This window comes from Coturnix japonica, chromosome 5, assembly GCF_001577835.2.
Source record: "Coturnix japonica isolate 7356 chromosome 5, Coturnix japonica 2.1, whole genome shotgun sequence".
In the NCBI taxonomy this organism is placed as follows: Eukaryota; Metazoa; Chordata; class Aves; order Galliformes; family Phasianidae; genus Coturnix; species Coturnix japonica.
This window is the reverse complement of record NC_029520.1, coordinates 35,091,605-35,110,900: the sequence shown is the minus strand read 5'-3', so window position 1 is coordinate 35,110,900 and position 19,296 is coordinate 35,091,605. Positions and strand designations below refer to the sequence as shown.

Here is a 19,296-nt window from a genome sequence, read left to right as displayed (position 1 = left end):
CAAAGAAAGAGCAAAGATGTTCAGTGGCCTCCTGGCTAAATGCAGCTCCAGGACAGTCAAAGGACAGTCCTCCTTTCCCACCTTAGTCCAATTCCAGATGGCTTAGGCAGTCCAACACCACACAGGTACTTCTCCTCAGGGATACAACACAAATCACTAAGAACCATTTGCCTACTTCCCACCAAATCACACGGAGAAAGTCAAAGCTATTCACGTAGATCACAATTTCAGGCTGATAACAGGCTAGTACTCGGAAGGGGCATCAGTGCTGATGAGGCAGAAGCTACACAGAGCAGACAAACCCTGGGAAAGCAGAAAGAAATGAGCCTATCTGTGGCTGGCCAAATGAAAAAGATTCTCAGTTAATTCAGGGCTCCCCGCCCTGGCTCTAAGCAGAGTATACAAGCACACCATGCAAGAAGGATCTGTTCAGAATGGATTTTCTCTTGTAATACAGAAATCTCTGTTATTTCCATGTTGGATTCACTCCTCCATTTCATTAACATCACTAAAACAGGAGCTCAGAAACTGAAAGAAACTGATCTGATCAAAAGCTTCATCCAGCTTAATTTTATATATTAATCTTCCTTTTGTTTACTAGCGTAAGACTTATGCATAGAAGGGCTTCTCTCAAATTTCCACTTCTTATAGAGTCATGTGCTCTAAAGATGCAGGGATGGCATCTTTACCAAATTTGAAAGCTTTTATTATTATTAACTGCAGTCAAAGATAATTTTATTGTTCATATAAAAGTTCAGTCTTTTTTTAGAACACTGCTAATTCTGATGATATCATATGGAAATGAGCTCCAGGGATGACTTGTTCAGTCTATGAACAAAAAGCAACAACAACTATCACTTCTATTGTGCATGCTGTATTTGCACCCGCCCAGGTTCTCTGGACATCTCCTAATTCTTCTTCTCATGACACATACTTTTGCTATGTTCTCTTAATTCAGCTTTTCATTATATATATATAATTGTTCTTCATACGTTCACACAGAAGTTTTTGCAAACCTCAGATCTGTTTCATCATCCACCTCTGAATTTCATCTACTTTGGCTATTTCTGTTCAGTCCAGAAGAATTCAACGAGGTGACTCCTCAGTAGCATGAAACTGACATTTCTCCACCACTTCACCAACTGAAGGTCTAGACAGCAGTCAAGGCAGAAGTATGCCATCAATTACCTAGTGACGTTACCATATTTTCAATGTTATTTTCAGCCCATCACTTATATAACTCCTTATATTTTTTTGTTTTTTTTTCCCCATCCCTTAACATTAATTTGTTATCATTTCTTTAACAGACAGTATCAGCAAGTTACTTACTGAGACTCTCAGATATTTTCAAGAGTTGCTGCGGTTAATTTACAACTCATTAAGACCTATGGAAAATCAAATTAATGCCTTCTGGAATGCAACACTGCAGCAGTCAACAGTGCACCTCACCTACCACTGTGCTGTCCATGCACCTGACTTTATTACAATCCTCTGGAGTTCTTCACTCTTTCTTGATAATGTACTGTCATATGCAGTCTCATTGCTCACCCACTTCAAAGATCATTGATGCATGAATCAAACACCACAACATGGAACTTTCTGGCTCATTCTGAGCATTGACTTCCTCCTCTTTTCTGGGTACTATTCCTACTCTTTGTTTTGTCTCAGGCACTTTTAAATTGATATTAGTATTAACTTGAGAGGTCACATTTTCTCCACAGCAAGACAATTTGTCAACGGCTGTTAAGAAAACCTAAAAATATGCAACCAGGTCATTTTCCTGATGACACGTCCAAAGAATTTTGACTGCCTGGAGATGCTTAGGTTTCCTCTTGGAAGCTCCACTGGTTTAAAGTTACCACACCATGATCATGTGGGTAATTTCTATTTCGGTTTCAGCCTATTTACCTGGTATTTATGGCAACTCCTCCTGCCAAGAGGTCTGACCCATCAGGTGACAGGACAAAACATTTTGTGACACAGCAACACTGACATGCATATGTTACATACATCATTTCTGTGTGTCTACTGATATGAACGTATAGGTCTGAGACACAACAGCTTTGCAGTTCTATGTCCTTATGATCTCATTTGACCCAAGTATCTCTTGATTTTCCTTTCTCTGTTTCATCATCAGCGTTTGACCTCATCTCCCATCTCTAGGAATCGATCATACAAGTCCATTATTTGGCAAGATGGTTGACCTTGAGACTATGGGCAGGCATCTCACGTTCCTGGGCTGCTTTGCCAGGTGTTACTTGAGAGGGATCAAGAGTTTAGACCCATTCAGAGACAGTGTGATGAGTTGATGAATCCCCATGCTTTGCCCAGAAAAGCAGAAAGCAAAGCAAAAAGCTGCTGTGCTGGCCACATTCTGGAACCTTTCCCTACCTGAGAGGTACAAATCTAATAAAAACCTGAAGATCACCAGACATAGAAACATGAGATTAAGATCAAACTGGAAGGCAAGACCACCACAAAAAACGTTTCTGTGCTGAGGAACTCCACAGTAAAAGGAGCTGAAGTGGCAGTGTTAAGGGCAGACAGAGGACAACACTATGAAAAAGGTATGACAAGGAGGTAAACTGAACTGTCAGATTCAGTCAGGTAAGTTCAAATCCCAGCTTCTGCCTCTTAAAAAGCCCAGAATTCACTGACTGGGAAGAAATGAAGGAGCAACAAACAAGATTTTGAGCTGTATTAGGAAAGATACTGAAAACTGGGAGTAGAAGGACTTCAGAGAATTAAGGTTAAACAGAGGTGACAGAAGAACTCTGCATCTGTGCTCATATCTACTCCAACTAGGGCATAACATTTCACATTCTTCATGTCAGCCATGTATGAAATAGACTCAGCCTGGTACACCTCTTCGTCCTAACGGCACCCTTTACAAATCCTGCGTCAAACCTGAATATGGAACACAAAGCTACTACTGCCGTGACTTGTTGTCAGAGCATGAGGCTGTTCACTATTTCAGATTTGAAAGTATTTTTGGAAGTCCTGTCTACCATATTACTAAATGTAATCACTATTTCAAGGACAAGATCCCACAGTGGAGTTTACCTAGGAGCCCTGCTCTCCCAGGCCATCATAAACAAGGGAATCACAAAAAGGAAGGGATGATTGTTTGCAAACACTTCTCAGAACTGCTGTCGTAGGTCCAGACCTTACTGTTTTAAAAAACATCTTAGTTCTGAACTGACAGACCTGAAGACTAGCACTGTTTTGACACCAGCAAGTTATGGGAATCTGGGTTTGCCCTTTACAGATTCAGTGAAGTGTTTCTGTCCACTAGGAAAAAAATAAGAGAGAAAAAGGTGAGATCAGTCTCCGGGGACCAACTCACTTCTTGACTCACAACCTCAGTTATGGAGGCTAACATGCAGTGACTGCCTGGTGGTCTATCAAATACAGCAACAAAACCTACATCCTTACAGTGACGGATGCTCCTTTTCCTCTGAGTGAGACAGTAACATATAGCAAGTTCTGGATAGGTTTGAACAAGAGCTTTACGACAAAAAGCCCTCAGCACCAAGACAGACCAAAAACCATAGCTACGTGTATCCACTCATTCCAGAGGCTTTTCTTTTGTGTCGTCTGGTACAACTTGCATAGTTGACTAATGGGCAGTAGGTAGACACTGAGTTAAGCCTCTCCAGCTCTGACTTTCTACAAGTCCCACAGGGATCCCATCTTGATTTTTAAGCAGACTCAGTGTGTCCCCTGGCAAGAAAAGAAACATCTTGAACTTCAAGAACAGTTAAACATCTTTTTGCAAAGAGTTCAAAGTGATGAACAGCCATTTTGCTCAGCTCTAGTTACCTTAATAGGAAAGTAAAAGGAGAGAGAGATGATCCAACTCTCCTTCGTGCTGGCACAGGAAACTCCGTTACTATTTCTGTGCCCATGTAACAAGCTTAGAGGTTCTAAACATTTCATTCTTTTCACCTTTCCTCATCATAGGTCATTCCCTCTAATCTCTTTAGCATCTTTGTGGCCTTTCTCTGGACTCATTCCAGCTTACTTGGGTCTTGCAGCAAGGTGCCCCGAGCAGCACACTAAAAGATGCCATGGCACTACAGGGGAGAGACTGCCCAGAAAGTGCACAGTCAGGCAGACTTACAGGCCAGCCATATGTAGCTTCACTAGCCATTAACGGGCACACCAGCTCACATCATTGCACACCCACTGTCCCACCAGGAGGTCTCAGAGCTTAAGCTGCTTTGCCATCTTGCTGTGCACAGTCTGAAATTTGGATTCTTCTTATTCTAAAGTAGATCCGATATCATCTTTAAAACACACACCACTAATAGCTACTTGTTTTATCAGAGCCAAAGCCTTTTAATAATGCGCATTTTTTCAGCCTAGACCCTTTTCCTTTTTTAATGCTGTTTTGTTTCTAATATCTTTCGGTTGTGTCAACTGTAAATTTAAGAACTCTATCTTTTAATATTTTCTTTCAAGTCACCAATGAATATTTAAAGCCAAAACATCACCCTTTTGGACACCATCTTTGCAGGAGGACCAGAAGAATGTCTATAACCCTTCTGTTTATACTCTGTCAGCTAATCCATGATTCATTTCACAGGATTTGTATCAAAACTAATTTGATCTAATTTCCCTAATAAGATCTTACACAGCTTTGTGTCAAAAGCTTGTGCGTGGTCCAGTGACAGTCTATCCACCGCTTTCTTTTTGCCCACTAATTACCTAATTGTATCAGGAAAGGTTATTGTCTGACTACTCTTGTTTCATAAACCCACTGCTGTTTATCACTGATGATGTCGTTAGCCTCTGAGTGCACACAACTGCTGTCAGGCAAGTATGCTCTGATCTCAGTGATCCTGGATGTAAATATGCAGGTTTAGATCAAGCCAAGATTGCACTTGAGGTGCTCCCATGCCTCTGGAGTTATCTCTTCTGAGCAGTGATGTTGATTTCATATTAGAAATCTCTCTAGTTCTTCTTCATCCCTTTACCCTTTGCCACTTCTCTACAATGCTTATTGCACATTTTCTGAGGGTTTTATTATCAAAGTTCTAGATATGGAAATGACATCAGTATTTTCTAACTACAAGCCTTCACTTGCCTCAAGAGACAAGGAAGACCCAGAGGTGGGTCACGGCTGCTTTCAGGACAGCTGGAACAATATCTGTTGCTGTTACCAAAAGTAGCTTTCCCCTCTCAATTGGATTCTCTATCAGCCAACACACCCAGAATTCAGTAACTTAATTGCACCTGAGCAGCTCCAAGTGTTGATGCAAATCCAAGTATCTGACCCTGCATGTTCTCCATGCAGCGCTCCCTAATCCAAATAGGAGCTAGGGAAGTTTAAAAGCATTACTGCTGATGTTCTCTAGTGGATGATCTCAGTACATGATCTTCAACAGGAAAAGCAAGGTTATCTCAGTGCTCTACTTGTTGCTAGAAGGAAGGTAGGAATGAGCATCAGAAGTTCTGCCATGTAGGCCAGTCCTTTTGCCAGTATTTTCTGATGAAATCACATAGCCACCAACACAGCACACTGGAGATTTCTAACATTAACCTTGAAATTGTCATTAAGACAAATCTGAAAAATCTACAATTCTGTGATTCTGTGAAATATATCTGTGTAGTAAGTATGAACATGGGTAATGAGTGAGCAAGTGAACACCCTCTCATAAATTCCTCAGAACAAAACTTGCCCTCCCACCCCTAGATATAAGGAACAAGGCAAAGGTCAGAAATGGGCTTTTTTGGTGGTTCTCACAGATGGACATAGGCTTCAGACAGAATTATATTATGAAAAGTCCTGCAATCTACCATAAAATCAAAAGCTCCTGCAGGCAATGTGCCTGCACAGCTTGCAACTACCAGGTGCTTTATGGCTGTGTTTGTGGTTCCGTGCATTAGTCCTGAAGGTCACAACTGGGGAGTCCTTACCGTGAATTCAAGCTTTACTGAAAAAACCTCAGAAGGCTGCCACTATAAATCTGCTCACTTTACATCCCAACCTGCAACAAAAACCATCCTTTGGATTGCACTGCCATTTTTATACCAACCATGGAAATCTAAAGACTCTTCAATAAGCAGAAACACCAACAATTAAAGTTTAAAAATTCCAACCTTTCCATGGTTACAGGCCTATTTTTACTATCAGTATTTATTAGCCCAAATGACAAACTTACACTGCACATGTGAGATGTGCATATCATGCCATTTGGGCAAGACAGACTCTGTGTCCTCTGTGGGCCATATGAGAGAGCTTCACATCTCAAAGCTGGCTGACAAGCCCTAGATCAGCTTCTCAAACACTCACCACAACCCCAGGAAGAAGCCAAATTTTGTCAGGTGGCTTTTTTTAGATGCAGAAGCAAATGATATTTTCCAAGTGGCAGGCTAGACATGACAGCTGCGATAATAACCTGAGTAATTATTGGGTGCAGGCACAAGGTGTTCATACCACAGGCCAAGTGGCTCCCACCCGTGGGCTCCACTTGCTCCATAGACAGCTCATGCATGGCCCTGGCTCTTGGCCTCACATGTACTGTTGGGGGCAAGGCCTGTCCTGCCCTGCCGCTCCATTTGAACCTCAAATGAGAGGAACATTATCTAGATTATCCTGCTTGATAGATCTTTTCTATAAAACAGTCTGAGAATAATGGGATCTTCTAACGTGTCACATCTGTGCAGTAGGTAACTGGATAAGTCAGCCCTAATCGCCATGGTCCAGGGAGCTGTTCTGGGAATATTCTATCACACAGGAACATATCCTGAACCCTGGGCAAACTTTATTTCTCTCTGGAGGCAAAAGCCTGGGTACTGCATGGGTGACAGGCTTAATTACCAAGTTGGGTGCCAGATCATAAACAGAAATTGCCAAGATACCAGTACCTAGGTTTCACTCACATCATAGCTTTTTGCTTTGCTATACAGGATAAGACAGTCATAACCTCATATCAACCTAAATATGATTTCTAGTTGTGCGTGCTAGCAGCAGCTCCCTTTGGCTTGCATAGACTATGTTGCTATTTTGCAAGGTATGGCAAGACCCAGAAATACTCTCTGCAAAGTATTCATCCCTATTATAGCCACACAATAAATACTACATACTTGCCTTCAGAACAAACACAAATCATAGCTTAGCAAAACATTGATGAGTTTGGTGGAGTGGATGGCACTGTGTGACTTCTACTCCACAGCATGAACACCAGCAACAACACAAGGTGCAATTGTCAGCATTTTGTTATAAATGCAGTACACCATCCTAACTCTAATTGCAATCTTTTCTGTTGCTTCTGGCTCTGCTGGTCATCTGGAGCTGGCTTATTCTGTACAAATGCATCACACTTGGCTCGCCTTTTAAACTTGCTCTGAAGAGAAATGCATTTTTAAATTTGCTTTGTGATTTGAGGTCAGGCAGAGAATTTTTGAGTCAGGAGGCTGAAGCACCTGAAAGGTAAATATGACAGGTAGCCAACAAAGTGCTACAGCTCTTCAGCTACAAGAGTCTACCTAAAGACCTGTCTCCAGTGGTCAGCCCTGAGATGAACTGCATTATATGAGATCTCCTGAAGTGAGCTGTGGGCATGAGACAGTTCTGCCACATAGACTGGAAGAAGAGATCCCTTGCACAGGAGTAAGCAAAGGAGTTCCAAGCTGGGTTCTTTTGCTAGATACGGAGATGGAGGACAGCAAGTGCACATACTCTGGCTCTTATACAAATAGCATTTGCCTGTCTAATGCCCAGAAGACGTTTTTATCCCTTCAACCCATTGTATAACCAGAGCACAGTTACATACCTGCTCCACTCCAAGTTACTCACACTGATGAAAGCCACCACAGCAAACTCGTCTGGAGGCTGCTTAATAAATAAAAAGCTTTCTTATGGGCAGAAGACATTATGGATTTCCTGCTAACCTTCATCTCTCTTCTCCTTCTTGTAATTTCTCTTCACACTTAAGACAACACTCTTGTTAGTTATTTGTAAGAAGTATTACACAGATGAAGTGACAATTAATCTGGAGGTGTAGCATATATTATCAGTTCACTCTCTTATTAACACATCACCTTTCAAAGGTACCTTGCCCTATGGTATACTAATGGCCGTCCCTTCAGAGTGAATTGTTTTAGCACTTGAACTAATGCTTCTGGCTTACACTTACTGTTGATACCACTATGAAACAAGGATCAAGATTTACTTGCCATTCACTGTTTATCTAAGTTCCACCATCACCCCTTCTTCCCCCTGCTGTCATTTCTATATTTCACATTTCCAGGCTGTCTGTAATACAGACAATTCATCTAATATTTCCACATTTGGAAGATTGCTCACACCAGTTCAACATTTTTGCTTGCCTATGGCGAAGGCAGATACAGTAATCCCTGTTGAAACGCTCAGCTAGACCTTCATTTATTCTTGAATGTTTCTTTACACCTTGTCTATCTAGGGCACTTCTAATCTATATCTCTCTTAGTAACTTCAGTGTCCTTCAGACACTAGTGAATGATACTCATACAACAACATATTCAGTAGAGCACTTCAAACACTCGTACGTCAGAATTTTGCTTTCACCTTTTCAGCTGAGCAAGGAAAGGAAAACCTCCACAAGAGTCATTCATGTCACATTCATTTTTGCATCCTGGCTTGATCCATTCGTCTCATCTCACATACATCTCTTTTTTCACTCACTACCATCTTTACATTTCTGACAGAAAACTGCCACCAGCGCAAATTCCTCAGTCTGCACTTCCTTGTATTTCAAGATACTCACTGAAGGCACTCCTCTCTTCAGCTTTGCCTACAATTCATGATGAAAAACAGCAGAAAATAAAAAGACAGAAGTACTGTTAAATTCCAGCAAGCATTTCGGAAAGGATTTAAGATGGGAGCTACCTGCCTACCAAGGACATTGTCCTAGAAGAAAATGTGAAGAAGGGCTACAGAATTAACACTTCTTCTGAATATGCAAAGTTTATTCGGACAAAATCTGAACTTGTGTGTTCTCCAGCCTGAAGGCATTCAGGAATTCTCTGACTTTGAGTGATTGTCAATTTTTGGGGGGAATTTTTCTTACTTCTCAACACTTAAAGCTGTGGCAGGACTCTGCCTTCTTCTCCCATCCCAACTAGATTGGACAGATGGGCTTTGCCTAGATTCCACCTGTAGCTCTTAAAGAAATCTATAATTAAGTGGCTCACCACTAGAAATGTTACTCAAAACTAGATGGACCCTGAAAAAACTAAATAAAATTAGTTTCATATACATTAGAGCATGGAGAATAACAACAGCCAATTACTGCTTCTCAATTTGAACTTTTTTTCTAAATCCCTGGCTCTCCTGGGAGCATTTCTAAGATGATACAGAAGCAAAGCAAGGTAACAGTGTGAGAGCAAACACTGAATCAGGTACAGGGAAGCTGTCCCAGAACCATTAAAAGAGTGGAAGTGGGAGTGGGTAAAGACAAGAGAACTGTGTGGGGGTAAGGGCAGGCAAGGGACTCATGCTACAAACTGGAGCCTCAATACGGCACAGAACAGAGAATGGGATTACAGAAGAGAGCCCATTGTGGCTAACAGACACCACAGGTCTGGGGAGATCCTTCTGCACACCTTAGTCTACCGAAACAGACAGGATTATCATTACCTACCTATTTAAGATATCCCCAAGGTTCACTTTTGCTGAGTCTTTAAAACCCCACCACTGGTCGGTATTCAGCAGATTTTCTACAACACTAAGTAGCTCGTTGTGGCTGACCCAAATTCCAGCCTTGAGCCCTAATGACTTGTTTAAATCCACTTCATTCATCCATCGTTCAGACTGTCCCCATTTCCTTCCAGTCCACTTGACCCTCAGACCCCGTGATGTCCTGCTTATCTGCCAGAACCAAGAGATAAGACCACCACAGGCAACAAACCCCTCTGCAGACAAAAGTTGTGTAATGGAACAAGCACATGCTTCACTTTCACCATCACTCTGGCTTATGTTGCATATTCTTTAATCTTGAAACCAACAAAAACTTCCACCCAAAACAAATTCTGCACCTAAATTCACTAAATTCCCCACATTTTCCTTACAAATTAACAACATTGAGTGTACAACTAAATACTGTTAAAAAAAAATTATCAAGTGTTCCTTCCTATTATGAAGAATAAATCTCCTCATCCTAGAAAAATTTCACTTTTCCTTCTTCATATTTTGGAATGTGAAAAAAAAATAAAAGCCAGCTGTGAGATCTTTGACCTCAGTTTTACCTCCTGGTCTCATTCTTTACAGTGTCCCTACTAATGGGCAAACAGAGGCCAAGACACACAGTAACACAGGCAGATGGACAGCTAGGCACCTACAAAGATTTGCAGCTGCTTCTGCACTTTCACACTGTACTTTTCTGAGATAGGCTTTATTCAGTAGGGAACCTGTGTATGCAAGCTGTATGTACACACAAATTTATCACACAAATATATACAACCCCATTCCTCACCTTCAGACATCCCTCCTTTCCTCATTATGTGGATGAACCTAGGTACCATTCCAGTAGATTCACTACAGAAGCCAAACTATGACCTCATATTTTCAGATCATCACAGTGAGCATTTGGATCTTTACAGGAAATACAGTGCAATAAAGCAAAAGAAAAAAAAATTAAATCAAATTAAAACACATAAATTAGTAAAAACAAACAAACAAAAATCACTGCCTAACAGGGCTACACCACCTGCAGCTCGCACTCTGACCATGGCTCTATGTCTAAGAGAGCATGAGAGGGAAAAGCCTGCATATGGTTTTACATATGTCTGCACTCTGTCTCATTTAGTATTTGAGCACTCTTTGTTATCTGTCCAAAGGTCTGGAGCCCTTCACAGACACACCTCAGAGGGGGCTGCCCTCTTCAAGGAAGGGACGGAAAAAGAAGCAAGTTTCAGCAACCCCCGGCCTGGGGTGACCCAGCCCACCCTGCCCACGCGTCCTCCCCGCTGTGCTTGTTCCGTTTGCCCTTGGAATGCTATCACTTATTATCACGCTGACTTCTCCAGATGGGGCATTTTGGCTATTGATCTGATAAATAAACAGCCTGCTCGCTCGATCAAAATGTTATTTTGCATTTCAATTACTGTTCACTAATGCAACCTTCATCCCGCCAAGAGCGCTGCTGGCAATGACACTCGACCTGGCACAGGCGTTTGCAAGCAAATTCGGCAGCGCCCGCTGCAAGCACCTAACGGGATTACCAACCTCCATTAGACTCATAGATGGAGAAGGAGATGGACAGGCAGTACTGGGCTGAGAGGGGAACGGATGCATGCAGAAAAGAAGGTGTCAGAAACTCGGACAAGAGGTGGGGATAGGCAGAAGCAGAAATCCATTTACAACACAGCTTTGCTGCATATTTTGATGGTAGAAGGTCTCAAAAGCTAACTACATCCCCTCCAGCCACCTCCCCTGACAGCTCATAGCAGATAGACTGAGCTCACTGTGTGTGAGCCATGCAAGAGTTCAGAGCAATGGGAAATGGAAATCAATGTCTGGTGATGAGCCAGCAGTAAGCACTGCAAACCCATCAGGGCAAACAGGGCCATTTCTGAAACAGGTTCTTCAGCCTATGTCCACTCACATTCAGCTGGATGAGGGATGCAGCATGAAAAACAGAAGGGAAGAAACCCTGAAGAAACCCTTGATGGTTCTTCCAGTACAGCAGGAAGTACCAAAAAGAGTAAGAAAGGGGTACCCAGATCTGTTGGTAAGATATGGATCTTTAGCAGGTGTTGGTCTCTATTGATTCAGCAATCTGTTTACACCAGGGAATGCTCTGCCAAATCCCCAAACTGATTTCACTCAAAGCCCACCAGCAATGGGAAACACAGCACAGCAAGTCAGTGAGTGGCCCCCAGCAGTGAGGTCAAGCATAGCTGTTTGGTTAAGAGAGCTTTTAGTCCTGAGCTCTTCTATTCATGTGATATACTTCACCAGGTAGCCTTGCTTTAGCTGTTTCAGAAGCAGACTCCTACTGTATGATGCAGAACACACCTTGCCCACCACTCTTTTTCCCCCCCTAAATTTCTAAATGCAATTCAACATTATCATATGCTGACTTAGCCATTCAGCATGCAAGTAGTGTTAAGTCCTGCCACCAACCACTGTATAGCATGTACAAAGGTGCTGAATTTAGCTCCCAGGTGACAAAGTAGTACACATAGTCAAGAAAGGGCATTTACTGTTATTTAAAAAAAATCCTCTGACTAAGATCTTTCACCAGACCTGAACTGCATTCCATTTCATTACCAGACAGTATCCAGACTGAAACTACCAGTCATCTACGAGTTAAAAATAAACAAACCCACATAACATCCTGACATTATATAAACGTAATGCTAAGTATAACACAATGAATGGAATCAATGTGATGCATAAGGACAGGATCTATAACTCCACACACTCACTCACACTTCATCTGCATTTTGTGCCCAGCTCCCTCTGCCCTTGGCAAACCAGGCATGTTCCCAGCCACCTCTCTCTGGCCACGTCTGTGTGGATCTCCTTGTTCACATGCTGCTTTGTAGCTCAGTCTATTGGAAGAGTTTTTTCTAGAATTAGATTCACTGATCCTTTTGCACCTAGATTACATTTCTCCCCAGCACTAGGCAACGATACCCCAAACACAGCCCAAGGACTCACATGGAGTCAATGACACAATATTCGAGATGTGGCCTCACCAGCGCTGAGTACAGGGGGATGATTACCTCTCTGCTCCTGCTGGCCACACTATTTCTTATACAGGCCAGGAAGCTGTTGGTCTTGGCCACCTGGGCACATTGTCGGCTCATGTTCAGCCGAGCATCAACCAACAGCCCCAGGTCCCTTTCCTCTTCACAGCTGACACTCAACCCCAAGCCTATAGTGCTGCATGGGATTACTGTGGCTGTAGTGCAAGATCTGGCACTTAGCCTTGTTGAACCTCATCCCATTCACCTCAGCCCAGCGATTCAATCTATCCAGATGCCTCTGAAGGGCCTCCCTTATGACACAGAACACTAAGGTATAAGGTACTGAGTACTCACAATGCAGCCAAAACGTCTCATACTCTAATTCCAATCTCAACACTAATTTTGCAGACTTCAGTAAGTCACTGCAGAACTCCAAGACACTGCTTTGCCAACTGAAAAAGCACAGATATGGTCCTGAACAACCTCTCAGGAACGCCAAGAACATAAATCAGCAACTATGCTTGAAAGAATGGAGCATATAGATAAAAGTGTCAAATAGGATGATGGACAGATGAGCTTCTATGCTCAAGTGATGGTGTGAAGATGAGGGAAAGGCTGTTGACATAGTCTACCTAGACTGCAGCAAAGCCTTTAACTGTATTATCCACAGTATTCCCCTGGAGAAGTTGGCAGACCATGGTCCAGACAGGTACACTCTGCTGGGTAAAGAACTGGCTGGATGGTTGGGCTCAGAAACTGGTGGTAAATGAAGTTAAATCCAGCTATTGATTGGTAATGACTAGTAATTCCCTAGGGGGTGGTTCAAGGGCTTGTCCTGCTTGGTATCTTTATTGTTGACCTGGACAAGGGGATTGGGTGCATCCTCCATAAGCTTGTACTCCATGTTGGAAGGAAGTGTTATCTGCCTGATGGTAGGTAGGCCCTATTGAGGAATCTGGACAGACTGGATCACTGGGCTAAGGCCAATGGGATGAAGTTCAACACGACCAACTGCCTGGTCCTGCACTTTGGTCACAACAACCCCATGCACCAGGCTTGGGGCAGAGTGGCTAGAAGTCACACAGACCTGGGGATATTGGTCAGTGCTTGGTTAAACAGGAGCCAGTAGTGTGCCCCAGTGGCTAAGAAGGCCAATGGCTTGTATCGGAAATAGTGCAGTCAGCAGGAGCAAGGAGGTGATCATCCCGTGTACTCAGCTCTGTTGAGTACAGTTTTGGGTCCCTCTCTACAAGACATTGAGGCCCTGGAGTGTGTCCAGGAAAGGGAAGGAAGCTGGTGAGAGGACTGGAGCACAAGTCTTATGCGGAGCAGCTTAGGGATCTGGGACTGTTTAGTTTGGAGAAGAGGGGGCTCAGGGAAGACCTTACAGCTTTCTACAACTGTAGGTGGACCGTTGGACTAGACGATCTTAGAGATCTTTTCCAACCTCAATGATTCTATGATTAGCAGCAGAATTTGAACATCTTTATTCAGCACTGTAGCCCAGAGCTTAGCCTATATAAGAAGTGTGAGTAGTTTTCTTGCATGCAAGCTAGCCAGAGAGGAACTGGACTCACAAATCTGTATTATACAGATCAATTCTGACCTCCTCTTGCATCTGACTCCCCTTTAAACCGAATCCCCTGTGACCCAGTCTACACAATAATCTTATCTCTAATACTGCCTAATCCTATCTCCAGCTCCCTGGGTGCTATTTCACACACCAACCGTCTCCTGATCACACCACCATGCAACCCATTTTTATGTTTTCCTTCACAGCTAAACTTTGCTGAGCATTTTTCATCAGGAACTTACTGTGTTAAATAATAATAATAATAATAATAATATTTTCTTAGAGAGAAAAAAAAAGTCCAATTTTGTTTTGTTCTTAAGATTTCCAAAACAAGCATAAAGCAAGATGTCTGATTTTGCTTTGTTCCTAGTACTTTGTTTAGCCTGCCATGCACTGCGTCGTGTTCTTTGACTGACCAAGCACGCAATGTTTGAAGAACATTCTGTAAAAAAAAAAACAACAACGTTGACACTCCTTGCATCTTGCACACAGCCCTCTGCTTGCAATTTACTGAGCAGGTCTCTTTTCTCTGTACTTAATCAGAAGCACGTGTGTTCTAATGTACATAGAGATGTTTTGATACACTTTTTAAGTTGTCCTCTTGAGTGAGGCAGCTCAGTGAAACAAACACTAGCAAATAACTACATCCGAATCACCCAAAAAAGTTGGAACTCTACATAAAGAAGTTCTGGAATTCAGAACTGTGGTGGAAGTTGTGACATCAACTCACATAAAACAGTCATTCTGTATTACTCAACCTTTTTACATGGTAGGGATTAACCATGTGTCCAGGAGCATCACACAGCCAAAATTCAACACCTCTGTTTTGAAAGCTGATTGCAACTGGAGAAATCCCACTCTGCTTTTCCACTTGGTGCCTTTTAAGCGCTACCCCATTCCTTCTGCATCACAATGAAATGACTGCTGGCATGTGATCAGAAACTCAGAAATCCTGGCTCCCGATCAACTTACAAAAATTGACCTGGACATTTTATCCACTTTGATGAGAGCATGAATGAAACTACTTTCTCATTCACTCATGTGGAATGCTGCTGCTTAGCACCAGCACAGGTACTTCACTTCACAACCCAAAGAGGACAAATTGTTGAAATTAGTGTAAATATCCCACCTGCTACCTGAACCCTATCCAGCACTTTGTAGTGACAGTCAAAATAAACTACATGTGGTTGGAATAAGATCCTACCTCTTCATCCTAATCTTGATCCAACTACCACTGAAATTAGACAGTCTTTTCTGTTGATCTGAACAGGACTTGGACCTCAGGATCAGAAGAGTTATCCGAATGTAGAACACTGCAGCTATCCCATGACCTTCATTGGACTTCTGGACATTTGCCTTCCAATGTAAAACCACAACTTCTACAGAAACACTTTTATTTCAAATGTATCTGGTTTCTCTCTGTTGGGAAAGATAAGCTTGTCATGCTTATTTGAAACAAAGTGTGTTTGATAACCAAGATCCTATTCCTAAACCACGGCGCACAGTGAATCTGTCCACACACCTCCATCATCTGGCGCTGTGCCAAGCAGGTGACTGGCCTAAGCATCCCTTAGAAACCACACTGCTGTCAGCTGTAACAGGCTTGTCCACCCTGAGTGCAAGTCACTCCAGAGAGCAACAACAGGCTCCCTATAAAGGTCAATCAGAGATCTATCTAGTAGGAACTCATCATTAGCAGATAAACAGCCCAAGCTCTAGGAACCTCTGACAATTACTCTGCTTGCAAAGAAGAGGTCCATGTTGAAGCAATATTCTTACTTTCTACTTTGCCACCCAACAAAGAGCATCGTTCTCAAAACAAGGTGAACTGAAGGAATCCAAGGTACAAATCAAACAAATAGCAAAATCATCTCCAGAGAGAATTCCAGCCCACGGGGTTAACAACAGCTACTTAGTAGGAAAAGCAGTGCGTATACCAGCTGAACTGCCCGTTCTGGTGCACTGAGGTACCACCTGCAGTGCAACTTGGCATCAACAGCAAACCTGGTACAGAATAGGCTTGATCAGCAAGGGAGCCACATAAACTGGACTGCAGTGCTATGAGAGGTTGTTCCTGATTGTGTACAAAGCCACTGCAAACATGAATATCAGTGTTTGTTTTTCCTATGTATTTGTGGATAATTTAGCTGTTTAAGTTGCTGACAAATCTGTAAACTCTTTAAAGTTTCTCTGTCCCAGCAGAGCTGCTGGATAGATTTTCAGACCATGAGTTGTTGAGAATGAGCCTTTTGATACGGACAATCCAAATGCTAAAAGGAAACTGCCAGATTTGGAAAAGTCAAGTCTGGAGCAGCAGTAGACAGAGAAGGGGGTTATGGATTCTAGTGTATACTGTCAGAGCACTGTTTATTCTAATCAATCAACTGAAAAAAGTAGCAGCTGAGAGTAATTATTAATAATCGAGTAAAATTGGATTATTTCTCTGCACTGCAGTGTTGTCTGGATTGAGAGGCTGGTGTAGAAAAAGTTCATCAGAGCAAGCTACTGCAGTAAAATTGCTGACCTCAGCAGTTCATCAGAGAAGGTGGAAAAGGGAACCTCAACTAAGCATATGGGCATACTATCTGCTCTGCATGAGGTACAGCAAAAATAATTATTGGAAGGCATCTGAGTCTAGACAGTCAAGTCATCATATAGCCAGCTGTATATCTAAGTGACAGTAGTAAGACCTACTGCCAAAGCTTTTCAGTTCTGAGGGATTTGTTTTTTGTGACTCTTCATTCCTGAAAGCAGTCAGCTCCACATTCCAGACATACTGCCTGTAAGGAAGGGGTTCGGATCTTGTCTGAATATGTTTTGTCCTCTACGCATCTGTGGTGTTGGTTGATCTTATTCTCAAGCAATGGAATGGAAGCATTACATTATACAACGCATGCAATGTATACATGCAATATGATTAAATACACATCAGAAAGGAACACTATACCAAACACTGTGCAATAGACTCAAGTCCGGATATTTGATGTTTGCCTAAAACAACCACGATGTGGCACCACACAGAGATATTCATATCCAGCGAACGCAAACACTGAATTATGGCTAAATAACTCGCACTGTTACTGCAAAAACAATGGCTCAGCAACTTCATTAACAAACTTGTAGACAAAACTACATCAGCCATTTGTGCCTGTGAGTGCCTTATCCATACAATTACACATGTACCTTCTAAGTGCTTTGCAGACTAAATTTAGGAGCCACCCAATGAAAAATTAACTCGGATTCCATATTAGCAGCCACACTGGATATAAACCAGAACAAACCTTCCCTTGCAGTAAATGGAATTGTATCAATTCACAAAATTTAAGCTGCAAACCCAAAACTCCCAGTAAGAGGAACAGTGTCCAATTACATGGGGAATACACTGAAGGAAGCAGAACTTGAAGAGTCTGACACCTGTGTGTGCAAGACCTCAGCCATAGAACAACTGAGTTACCACAGCAAACATTTTCTAACAACTTACTAATTACATTTTCAAATTAAATATTTACTTCTATCATGAGTATTTGTGTATCAACAGAATCTGTTATCTCTCCATTAACTTCAGCAATTCCTTAAATGAAAATAATCCTTTACTTATAGGGCGCAAGGCAGAATCTTGAGAATTTCAGTTTCCTCAGAACTTCTGGATGATACAGAATGCTACAGAAGCCTCCAGCACACATCTTACAGGAACAAAGGATCTGACCAGCAAATGCTTTTTCCTCATTACCTGCAGCAAAACAGTGCTTTCAGCGTCCCACTGCAAACACCACGTGCAATGGTCTACTTATTTCTAACATTTATATATTTTTTTCTCCATTTCAGGAATTGAGGAGAGAAGAGAAATGCAGTTTAATGTTTGAGTCAGATCAGCCTGGAAAAGTTTTTGATAGTGTGGATCATCTAACAGAATAGAAGAGTACCATTAATTCTGCAATGTTAGTGTCTGCTTTAGACATCAGCGCACACAGAAGCAGGTAGGAACAGGATGAAGAGAAACAGTGTTGGGTAGTCAGCACCCTGGGTTCTCTGCTTGTGTGGGAAGAAAGGGTTAAGAAGCCTGCCTTGAGGTTCACTTTGCTCTCCCTGGTTTGTGCAAGGCCAGAAATCAATCAATTGCACTCTCTCCTTTTCTTCCTGGGAACCACTGCAGGAATATCATGCCCAGGATCTTGTTTAAATCCACGACTCGACTCTGTCAAGTCAATTCCTCCTATCCTCCCTCAAGCCTCCCCCACCAAAAACATCCCCTCCCCTCTCCCTGAAAATGGGTCTCCTGAACTCGTTTTGCTAATGTATTCTCAAACCAAATTAGGGGCCCTGACTCTCGGTGAAGTTCGTGAGTTAGTCGCTGCGATGCACTGAATTAAAGATACCATCTCGGACTGAAATCAGATTAGAGCCCACACACACACATGCAAAAGCCCACTTTCTAATCAATTTTATAAAGGGCCTTCAGCAGAGATACACTAATGGTATTGAGCTAAGATCTTTAAACTAAGTCTGCGGAGATAAAACACACACTGTATTAAAGAGAAAGCTCTTCACTACACCCTTTCCACTGGGAACCCAGCACACAGTGGGAGAGCACCGCACAACATAAAGCAGCTCTCCTGAACCCAAAATGTTCCCTCGCACCCTCCTCTGTTGTTTTCCTTCAGACCTTTAAGTCTTCTCTTTCACTTACTGTCAAGCTGCAGCAGAAGGTTCCTGCACAGTGGGCAGAGGACATAGGAAATACGATGCCCTGGTATTTGCCAGGAATTAGACATAATGAAAACATGCAGATCTTTTTAGGCCTTTTCCGTACATCTATAATCAGTGGGTGAGTGATTAGCTGCTCAGGTTCAATTAGACTTCCTACTTCAATGCAACTGCCCTGCAACCACGTACAAGATGCGAGGCACTGCCACGCTGGTTGGTGCATGTAACTGGGATGCCACAGAAGCCACCTGCAGAGATGGGAGAGTCACTGTTTGTTAAGGGGCTCTCCTTGGAGCAGGAGCTGTGCACACCTGGTGTCTTCACATCCTCCTGTCCTT

At 42.5% G+C, this 19,296-nt stretch overlaps 1 protein-coding gene across 3 annotated transcripts in view; it reads right to left on the bottom strand.

Annotated features, from left to right (window-relative positions):
* ESRRB (estrogen related receptor beta) overlaps positions 1–19,296 on the bottom strand; it is a 130,347-nt gene that overhangs the window by 36,194 nt on the left and 74,857 nt on the right. The window lies entirely within an intron of this gene.